This window comes from Rhincodon typus, chromosome 2, assembly GCF_021869965.1.
Source record: "Rhincodon typus isolate 14 chromosome 2, sRhiTyp1.1, whole genome shotgun sequence".
NCBI lineage: Eukaryota > Metazoa > Chordata > Chondrichthyes > Orectolobiformes > Rhincodontidae > Rhincodon > Rhincodon typus.
The window spans coordinates 119,392,006-119,404,064 of NC_063333.1; positions in this window are offsets into that span (position 1 = coordinate 119,392,006).

Below are 12,059 nucleotides of genomic sequence, written 5' to 3' on the forward strand. Positions count from 1 at the left end.
CAGACCAGTTACATTTTCCTCCAAATCATTTATATATATTACAAATAGCAAAGGTCCCAACACTGATCCCTGAGAAATGCAACTAGTCACAGCCGTTTCTATTCAAAAATGCACCCTTCTGCTGCTACCCTCTGTCTTCTATGACCGAGCCAGTTTTTTTCCATCTTGCAAGCTCACCTCTGACTCTATGCAACTTTATCTTCTGTATCAGTCTGCCATGAGGGACCTTGTCAGAGGCCTTACTGAAGTCCATGCAGACAACATCCACTGCCCTACCCTCATCGATCATCTTCGTCACTTCCTCAAAAAACTCAATCAAGTTAGTGAGACACGATTTCCCCTTCACAAAACCATGTTGCCTCTCGCTAATATGCCCACTTATTTCCAAGTGGGAGTAAATCCTGTCTCGAAGAATCCTCTCCAATAATTTCCCTACCGCTGATGTAAGGCTCACCAACCTGCAATTAGCTGGATTATCCCTGCCACCCTTCTTAACCAAAGGAAAAACATTGGCTATTCTCTAATCCTCTGGGACCTCTCCTGTAGCCAGTGAGGATACAAAGATTTCCCTCAAGGCCCCAACAATTTCCTCCCTTGCCTCTCTCAGTATTCTGGAGTATATCCCATCATGTCTTGGAGACTTGTCTACTACAGTGTTTTTCAAGACCCCCAGTACAGACTTCCTTTTGATCTCAACATCACCTAAATTATCTACACGCCGTTTCCCAGACTCATTATCCACCAAGTCCTTCTCTATGGCGAATACTGACACAAAGTACTCATTTAATACTTGCTCATTTCGTCTGGCTGCACACATAAATTCCCTTCCCTGTCCTGGAGTGGGCCAACCCTCTCCCTGAGTATCCTCAGAAGTTCTGAGGAACGGTCACCGGACCTGAAACGTTATTTCTGTTTTTTTATTCACAGATGCTGCCAGACCAGCTGAGCTTTTCCAGTAACTTTGTTTTTGTTGCCTCTGCAAAGCTAGTTTAAATTCTCCTGAATGATACCAGCAAACCTCCCAGCCAGAATATTTGTGGCCCTCCAGTTTAGATGCAACCCATCATTCTTGTACAGGTCCCACTTGCCCCAGAAGAGATCCGAATGGTCCAGATATCTGAAACCCTCCCTCCGACACCATCTGTTTAGCCACGTGTTGAGCTGTACTATCCTCCTATTTCTAGCATCACTGGCACGTAGCACAGGGAGTAATCCCGAGATTACAACCTTAGACGTCCTGCTCTTTAACTTTCTACCTAACTCCCTGAACTGCTGCTGCAGGACCTCGTCTCTCATCCTATCTATGTTGTTAGTACCAATATGTACCACTACCTCTACTGTTCACCCTCTCCCTTCAGAATGCTTTCTGCCCATTCAGCGACATCCTGGACCGTGGCACCAGGGAGGCAACATATCATCCTGGAGTCTCTTTTACATCCACAGAAGCACTATCTGTACCCCTAACTATAGAGTCCCCTATTACTACTGCTCTAGTAGTCTTTGTTCTTCCCTTCTTAAGAACAGAGCCAGCCATGGTGCCACCAGTCTGGTTGCAGCTGTTGTTGTTGTTGTAGTTGTCCCCCAATTGGTCATCCCCCCCACAAACAGTATCCAAAACGGTTGGTCGGTCGGCTGCCCTGCCCTGCCCTGCCCTGCCCTGCCCTGCCCTGCCCTGCCCTGCCTCGCCCTGCCTCGCCCTGCCTCGCCCTGCCCTGCCCTGCCTCGCCTCGCCTCGCCTCGCCTCGCCTCTTCCAGCAGTCACTTATCTATCTACCTTACACTTTGGGTGTCACCACCCCACTAGAACTACTGTCTTCTAGCCCCTCCACAAACCATCTTCTGGGAGCAGTGACTGCACTGATGCAAATCTTCCCCACGTCAGCCAATCAGCATCACCAGTCTGCTGCCCTCTTCAGTGGTAATTAAACCAGCTGCTTCTCATACAAGCCTGGAACCAAAGTTGTTCCCTTAATCTATAAAGGTACCCCAGTATCGGTTCTCGGTCTAAACTTGGTCTTCTGCAAATTTAAGTGTTGGAGTCCAGAGTGAATTTTGTTAAAGATTGATCTGCAATCACTGATACAGCAACATTGATATCAACCTCCATTAGAAATGGGTGACCATTTAACCAGAAATTTATTTTGATTGGTTCTGATTTGAATGTTGCTAAGCAATTTAACTGTTCCAAGCCAAATGTAAATGGACTTTCCAGGGTGTGCACTGTCCTGGATACCAGCCAATGAGTTCTCTTACTCAATTCAGGCCTAGTCGGACTCTTTTGCTGTCTCTGATCCGCATAACAGCAGCAAATACAATGGCTTGCCAGCGCAGATCCTGAAGAAAATGTTGACTGCTTGGTTGAGGCTTGGCTTTGTTTTGGGGTTATGCTGTGGGCTGACCTAGAGTCCCTCTGTTCAAGAAATGTCCTGAGTGAGGCTATGCAATTGCCTTTAATCATGGGGCACCACCCCCCACCAAGCTCAGTTGGCCTGACGAGGGTGTCCATTTCCACTGGGATACCTTGTAACTCATATGATCCACTTGCCACATTTTCAAATGACACAGCAAGTTATAGTGCCTGTTTGAAATCTAGTTGGATGGTTACCCAATTAATCCCACATCCAAATGGTGTCTTAGCATCTCAATTAGGGTTAAACCAAGTCACATCCTTTTCTACTCATCTTAACCTCTTCAAAAATCCCAACACGGATTTCCCTGGTTCTTAAACTGCCATGTAAAACTGATAGTGTCTTAGAATTAGAGGAGGCTTGGGGTCATAATACTCCCTAACTTGAAAGATTTTCACATCTGGTGCCTCAGGAAATGTAAGTCTCCTAATAACTGAAAAAGTTGTGGGTCCACAAGCTGTCAGGAGAATTATTCGTTGCTTTTCATCTGCCCCAATGTCATTGCCTGGAAAAAATAGCACATTCATTCCCCATACTGGGCCCAGTCTTCGATGGCAGGATTGAACGAGCCAAGCTTCCCAAATAATGATGCTAGAAATGCTTACCCCAATTCAAAGATGACTGTTCTGAGTGATTTTGTTCAGGAGTGTATTTTTTCTCTTGTTTCCACTGAAATAATTCCACAGAGGCAGGTATCCCATCACCAAGTCACTTTTATTTACTTGTACATAGTACTCAACACTGGTCAGGCTTCCTCAGAGCCAACTGTCAGAGTGAACAGAACCTTTGACATTCCTGTTCTTATCTGTCAGCCAGGGCTCCCTGACTGGATCAGATTACCAGCCACAGTCAGGGAACTCATTCAATGAGGTCCACCTGGCTGACCTCATTAAATTCACAACAACAGTTGACAGAAGATATTTTGAAAGCTTTGCAAGTATTTAAAGCTCAAATTCAAATGGGAACTGTATAGCATAAGAACAATTGGATATACTTATTGCAGCACTGTATTAGCTGGGTCAATTGAAAGGGTAGCATGCAATAAAACCTGTAAGTGGAAGTAAAAGAGGAGGAGGATTCATTTAATTAATGACTGGTTGCTTGGAGTCCAATTAAACATCTTTCTAAATTAAATAATGCAAGTGCAATAAATTGCTGTCTTGAAATGCAGACTCTAGCACAACATGCCGATTCTTTCAGTTACCAATTGAAATATTTTAAATAAACAAACAAACTAATTAGAGAAATACAGCCAGCATCAGCTTGCATTTCTTTTAGCACATTCTTCCAAATTAGAAATGTTTGAACTATCAGGCATTAACCCGTTCCAGATAATACAGTTTTTGCCTTTTGTTACTGGATCACTGTTCAAACTTGGGCTGGAGTGACTTTATAAATTAACTGGGGTGGAATTTTAATGCAATTTGATTCTATAAAACAGTGAAAGGCCATTATATAGCACCTTTTACACGGTAAAGTGGGCTTTAAGAGATGCATGTTTTGGAGGCTTGTTCAGAATGATGATAATCTTGATGTGGTTAGACAGTATGAAAAGTTGTAGGAATTTGTGCTATTGGTGATAAAAGAGACAAGGGACTAGAAAATGCATTAACCTAACTGGGTGTGCTTTTGGTGGGTGTGGGGTGGGAGATGTAATACAGACTGGGTGGCTAACTCAACATCTTCCCATTTGCCCCTGAGCTTACCCCCATAATATGAGAGTGGGATTGTGCTGAAATTAACAGTTCACTTGCCATATGTAAACACACAGTTAAGCCTCAACTGAGCTTGGTGGAAGCTCAATTGACCCCAATAGTCTGAAGACAGGAGGGAATGGGAGTCCTGGGTTTTTGAAAGAGGTTTACAAAACAATGTGATGGAACGAGATACAATTTTCAAGAGTGCCCTTTGAGCAACCGTGGTATCACTGTTGAAGGTAGAACACCTTCACCTCCTTTCATCCCATCTGCCTGCTCTGCAAATTCTACCTCTTGCATCCCACCACATCTCCTGCCTCCCTGACCAGTAGCCTAGATCTACCTTTGGGCAGTTTCCATTGGGTCTCCTGTGTGACCCTGCTTTGTGGCACAGGTACTGCCCATTACTAAGCTGGTGGCACTGCTGGTGCCAGCAGCCCCTGAGGACAGGACGTCAACGCCAGTGAGGAGCAGAGGTTGTGCAATTTGGTAACATAACTCACCCATAGTGATGTATAATTGCAAGGTGGGCTCCTAACGGACAGTTCAGCTTCCAGCTGACTTTCCTTCTGGGCATGGGGGTTGAAAGTCCACAACTTCGTAATATTCAATTCATGTTGTCTTGCATTCATCAGCACATCAGGACAGAAGCAAAAATGCCAAATTTCAGAAGGGAATAATAATTTATATTGCATGAGAGAAAACGGTGCTGCTTGGTTGGTAAGTGGGCTCTGATTGGTGAAGGTGCTTGCTTTCAGAATGGACTACAGAACAGTTTTTCAAAAAAGGCAAGTTGACTCTGATTGGTTAGGCATTGCCATGAGGAATGCACCAGAAACCGGTTATCTCCCAAACTTTTGTGTAGTTGGAAATTATACAATATAGGGTGATTCCTTTTGCTGTCAGAGAACTAAGCCCTGTGTATGAATACATGCAAATTCCAGCAATGTAAGTAATCCACTTTGTAAATCCAATGGATAAACTTGGTTGTTAATGTTATTCTTGGCACCTTCATGATTGCTTAATAAATACTATCCAATCAGATTTGAATTTAAGCAGACACCTGGGAGATAGCTGTCACTTTGTGCAATCTCCATGGCCACACCTGGACCAATTGGAGCCCACTTCCCAACCAATCAGCATCCTTTCTCTCATGCTGTATAAATTACTGCTCCCTTCGAAACATGGTATTCCTGGACTGAACCTTACCGGAAATTGGCTAAGTGTCGTTTTTGTTGAGTTTCATGGTGGGTTTTTGCCTATGGTGCCTAGCAGGTTTTCTTACATAATCATCCCAAAAAAGCCTCATTGCGTAGGCACCATGCCTCTTTGGCAGGCCCTCATCTAATGCCAACCAAACTCTCCCACTTACCAGAGGCAGAAGTAATCACAGTTTCTGAAAAATCTCTGAATCCCTGGCACCAATGCCATCTGTAACAGGCTGTAGTGCACCTGGTCAAATGCTGACAGTCCAGAGCTGCCTTCCATGTTGAAGACATTTGCCCCAGACATAACAGATAAGGAAAAATTGTCGCTTTATTTGCAGACAGAAATCTGAAGGTTCTGGAAGATGATATGGGGCAGACAGAGGGCATAATCGTCCCTCAGGAGGAGATCAAAGCCACAGATTCTGCCAGCCTGGTCTGCAGTTGTCACCTGAGACAACGCAGTCTCAATCATCTGATGGATGGTCAGCAGTGCCACCAGAAGGTCAATGACATTCTCTGCTCCAATGGCGCAAGTGCCACTATCTTCTCTCTGCTCCCTCACATTCACTCTGTCTCTGCCACTGCACCCACCCCTCACCAAGGCTCATGATCCAACATTTTTACCATTTCATGCAAAACTCTTCCTTCACTTGATCTTGCCCACCCAAGACCCCATTCTAGTTACCCTGCAAGCTGTCTGTGCTGCTCACTTGGAATGGCTCGCCACTTCTCCCCGCCTGCACATCACACCAACAGCAGTATCAATAATTTTAATCTGGCTCAGTCCTTTCCTCTCGGTCCTCACTAGCGAGGACCAGAGACCGAAATCCTGTAGGTACCTACAGGAGACAGAAGAGAGAATGTGTTGTGGCTGAAAGGTAGAAAGTTGTGGAATGTTCCCATTCACAGTGGGAATAGTGGGAGAAGAGCACAGCAATGAACAATACTTTTTACTTGGTTGCTGAGATATGGATATTTCAGCATCTCCACAAAGAAAGAAAGTTAAAAGAAGACTTTCTGAAGGCATAGAAATGGCATGAGTGACACATTACTGTAAATACATTATCATGTTTGAAGTATAGGTTCACCTTCCATTAGCTGGGTGACTGAATGTCTGTCCAGCTGTAACTATAGATTGAAGGTATAGAGCCCAACCATCGTTTGCACCACACAATGTTTGATGGTCCAAGGTGTGAAGAGAACAGTTCCTGCACTATGTGCACGGGATAGATAATTCGTAGCTGACTGCTACATTGGAAACTAGGGTCAATTTGTGCTGGTGGACAAACATTGTTATGCATCACAGCCATTAGTTGGACTGATTCGTTATGTCCACCCAATATGGTCCAGAGTATTTGGACTGTACTCAGAAGGTTAATGTCTCAGGTTCCCAAAGCATGCAGTGCTCTCAGGTGTGTTTCAGCTTCACTCTGTGGCTGTCTGGGTAATGATATTCCCCTTAGAACGGCCTCACATCACTTGAGTTTGAATGTCCCTCCCTCACAGAATGAAACATCCTGCCTATGCTGGTTATGGTAACAACCATTTTCAGCTCCATTCCACACTTGTAATTTACAGAATGATGGGAAAAGAAACAGCAATCACTCCTCAAGCAGTGAGTTTCTGGCTCAGCCTCTTGGGGAACCTCCAAACATAAACACCCCTTTCTTGGCTATTCTCCCAGTCAATCCCATAGACTTTCAAATTCCCCAGGTCAGCCAATGCATCTATTTAAAGTCAACTGCTCACTTTCCACTCCACAAGCCACAGATATATCAAATAAATATGTTAAATACAGTAGTGAACTATGTTCCCAATGGAAGCTGGGGTGCTGCTTACAATAAATGACCTCTCCCCCCTCCCCTCTACATTTTACCCTTTTGTCTTCAGTACCCTATCATCTCTGCCAAATAAATATTGAGTTGCACCCTGTTTACAATTGTTATCCCCTCTGCATCTCAGCATAATGATGACTCCAATCCCCACAATTAAGTTAAGTTCCCCAGCTTCTGGCCTGCAACAATGGGCTTTTGATAATATCCTCCCCTGAACTTCAGTGGAAGGACCCTAGAACTGACTGCATCCCACTGCCCTGAGCAGTGAGTGACTATGCCCTTGGCTGATTCCTGTATAGCTCACAGAGTGTGTTTCTGTGACTTCCCCAGACTATTTGCCCTGCACCTACTGAATGTGACTCACTTCCAGAACTGTAGAGTATGTGTCCCTGACTGATCATCTGGTGCAGCCATCTGGCCATGCACAAGCCCTGAGACTGATATTGAAGGTTGCCTTTGATTTGCAGTGACATAACATTCCCCCTCCCCACCTTCGCCGAAGGCCATCGCCCTGGACTGTACTGAAGACTATTCCCCTTAGGACATGGCTGATATGCTTAAAGCACATGGTCTGTGATTGGTGAGTATACGTCTGGCACATGTGCAGGTGTAACATTGATGTAGCATGGTGCCATACAGAACATGTCCGCCCCCTTATCTAATCAGTGCTGACAACCAAGATGAACTTCATGGGCTTTGTGTTGGAGCTAAAAGACAAGTCAAAACAGAAATTCTGTGAATCTTTAAGGTGTGGCTGAGGGATCAAACAGCCAAAAGACAAGGCAGGGATGCTGAGAGCATTATGTAGGCAGAAAGTTAGTGAGAACTATGACAGCAAGCAACCAGCCCCGAGATAAGCTGAGTGCCTGCCCTGCTGTACAAAGTGCCCTTGAAGGATAATTTGGTGAATGGTGCCTCTGCTCTCCAAAATGCAACATTGAAGTGTGGAAGTGTACTGTAAGTGGAATGGAGATAATGCTGTGATGATGCAGAGAACCTGGCTCGGTTGCCAATATGGAGTGTGAAGTGTGCATGGCTGCTGCCAATGGACCATGCCTTGAGATGTTGGTGTTGGCTGTCCAAGATGCAAGTCAGAAGGAGCAAGTGATGTGTTGGAGTCGTCAGGCACCTGCTCTGACATTCATGTTGTGAAATCTTGGTAGCTACCTGGCAGGTGGTAGAATGGGAGACTGTATGTTAATGAGATGAGATTGGGTAATAATGAGGGTGATAATGAGTGGTAACTCAGGCTAATAGACTGCCACGACTTGCTAGCAAAAATCCTGTCTTGACTTCCCAACACTTGGTTGGAAAATGTGACTTCAAGTCTTGACATCAAGAAGGGTCTCACTCGACATCTCACCCAACTTTGCCAACTTACATGCCATAGCCTATGTTTCCAGGGGCTGGGAAGATTCTACCCCTTATGTCTATCCTGATGAGTGCAAGATGAAAAGCTACAACAACATGTCTCATTTTACAGCAGTGTTCAAGTTCTGCAATACCAAGCTCCAGAAACAAGATGTGGCATGGGAAATGGATGTGCTAAACAGGGCGTATCAGACGTTTGAATTGTCTATGGAGTTGAACTGACCATAAATTTTCTACAGCATAAGCCTTGTTGAGTTGATTATTTGCAGGAGAGTAGAACGGCAGGCATAATGGAGTATTGGGTTGAGAATTGCTTTGATTGGTTAGCTACGTCCAAAGTGAGTAACTGTGTGACATATCAGTAGAAAGGGGAAACTGGCATTAGGTTGCCTGTCTATTTCATTGTGTTGAGAAAATACCAAGGAGAAAAGAAAAGTGTAGAAACCTGTTTGAAAATAATGGGTATGTGGATCTGGGGCCATGCTGCCACTTTGTAAAGCCTACACAGACAAAGGCTGAATCTCAATTGGAAGAGTTAAACTCTTCCAATTTAAAAAGAGTTAACAGCCCTTCAGGGCAATGAAATGTTAGCTAAAACTAGTTGACAATCTCAATGCCTGAACTTTGCTATCTGCTTCTCGTACCCTACTTCATGCACCTATATCTGGAACAGATTAACACATCCCACTGATTGGAGTTTCCAAAATTATTAATGCCAGAATGGTCGGTTCCTTTTTTCAGTTAAAATTTTCGCAAGCGTTTTAATGGTGAAATCTGCTTACTGACAATACCTCTGCTGGGTCAGCCAGAGTACACAGATCTCAGCAGCTGGTGGACCATGAACAGTTGTGAAACTGACCCGCAACTGACGGGGAGATGATTGGAAGAAATCCAAGATCGCTCCAGTTAGAGAGAAGAATACAGCCTAATGCTGGCAAGCATACAACGTATTTGCTAAAATGAAACTGCAATGCTAGGATCAGGTTTACGCTTGAATGAAGACTTCTATTTAACCAGGGTGAACAGAAATGAGACCATTAAAAATTCCTTGGCTGAATAACGAATACATTTGTGATAGTTCAGACCCCATTGTATTTAACAGAACAAAGAACTTGCATTTATATAGTGTTTCAAATTGTTTTACAGCCAAAAGTACTTTGGTAATGTTGTTAGATTTTCAATGTAGGAAATGCCAATTTTCACACAGCAAGATCCCAGAATCTATGCTGAGATAATTGACCTGGTTGGCACTTTTAGTGATGTTAGTTGAGGGATTAACATTGGCCACAATAAAAGGGAGACTACATCTGTTTTTCTTTGCATAGTCTCCAGGTACCTTTACATCCACCTGAGAGGGCAGACAGGATCTCAGTTAAATATATTACTGGAAAACCAAGTGCTTCTGGTTATTTATTATAGCCATGGTCCAGTTTACCCAATCATTCAAACTCACGATACTTTTATGCAGCTTCTGGTTCGAAATTGATACAATGTGACTTTATTTTTGCTACTGCTGTTATTGAATGACAGAATGGAATGAGTACCAAATCAAATTGGGTATCTTCAGCAAAATGCCAGCAGATGATATGTAACATATTATAAACATATTATATTTACACAACAAGCATACTGTGGAATGAAAGGTAAGGAAGACATCCCATAGAGTGTCACAACTATTGAAACACTTTTGAGCAAATTTCACCATTGCATTATAGAAAATATAGTCGCCAATTTCTACACAGCAAACACTCACAAACCTCAATAAGATAATGGACAGGGCATTTTTTTTTGGAATACTGGTTGAAGAATAAATATGAGCCTTGACATATCTGCTGTTTTCTTCTTTTTCAAAACAGCAACATGCATATAAATTTTGTTTCCCTTTTTAATAAAGCTGCTCAGACGCATTACAAAACACTTTTGGGGTAGGTAGAACTTGAACCTAGGCATTCTGATTTAGAAGTAGGGACACTACTAGTGCACCACAAAAGCCCTTACTGTAGATGGAGAGTCAAATCAGTTTTATGTCTAATTCTAGGGGAACAATGCCCTCAGTTTAATGGCTTGTTAAAGGAAATGGAAATAGAAGTGTTATACCAAAAGCATTCTCTCAACTCTTTTACCTATGATCACAGCAAAATGCAGTTTCCATTTCTGTACACACCTTTTTCTCCCATGATGTGAAATGGACTCTCTTGTTCATAACTTGAACAGGGGTAACGGATTATAGTTCTAACAACCATCCTTTACTATGCAGTGTCATGCTTCCAACTCTGTACGTGTCCCACTAGACGTTCTAAGCCATTCCAAAACTTCAAAATCAGATCGTAACCTTCAGGCTAAGTACATAGCCAGGTTTATTTATGACATTTATAATTATACAGAAGCAAAATAGCACAGTTGCTGAATTATTTACAATTAATATCTGATTTACACAATAACTTGAACTGTGTTTGAACATAAAATTGAATCTGTTTGAGCATGTAACTTTTGTAGAATGTGAAAAAAATGCTTGTTTGTGTACTATGAATTTCAACATCACTGCAATGATATGGAAAAAGGCACTCAAAGTAAGGGAATGGCAAAATATGGGAGACATCTAGATCAACGTGATCACTTCAAACAAGGCTTTATGTTTCATCAATTTTTAGTTTTCATCCAGGTGCAGCATAAATATGGAAAATGCTCCCTGGATTTTTTACTTAGCTTCAAAAAGCCTCTTCAAATTTTATTTTTTATTTGCCATGGCCTTTGAAATGTTTCCAGTTTTTTTCTTCTTGGTTTTCTTTTTCTTTCTGTCCTTACTAAACTGCTTTGGATCATCTGCATACAAAGACCACTATATTCATGTAAATTGTTGCTGCAAAAGAAATCATTAGTGTCACTCTAAATTTGCATTCTGTTTTAATATGACATATTGCCTGGTACAGAGTGGTTTATTACAGTGGTTATAATTGCAAACTAGTGACTTTGCAATAGGTTTGTGATTGTTAGTTAATCAATTTGTTGGGCCCAATCACATTAGCCAGTCATTGATATGAAAAAGTACTCAAGCAGCTGGTACATCTGACACTCCCCTAATGTTAAGCACAAGTATAGAGAAGTGTTAACCTTTAAATTAACAAAGCATGATAGCCTTCACTGGGACTTTTTGAAAAAAAAACTTTCTTTATCAACGATATTGTGTACATGTTTAAGCAATCTATTTTGTAATAGATTTGGAATTAGATCAGGAACCAAAGGCACGGCGGTTATTTTGAATGATCATGGTGTAGGTTAAATCCTTTAAGTAGAAATGATACCTTATTAGTGTTTGATCACATTTTCCATGCAATTTGTTCGTGAGTGTACTAATGCATTGCAAACTTTTATGATGATTTGCTCAAAGTTTCAAAATTGATGAACAAATTTGGGAGCAGAAATCACACCATGAAATATAAAACTATAAGTACTGTTAACTATGCTTTGCTTTCCTACTGTTCTCAGTGATATCTTCCCTGCTCAATGAGCCTTCCCCACTCTGAGTTCAACCAGATAGGA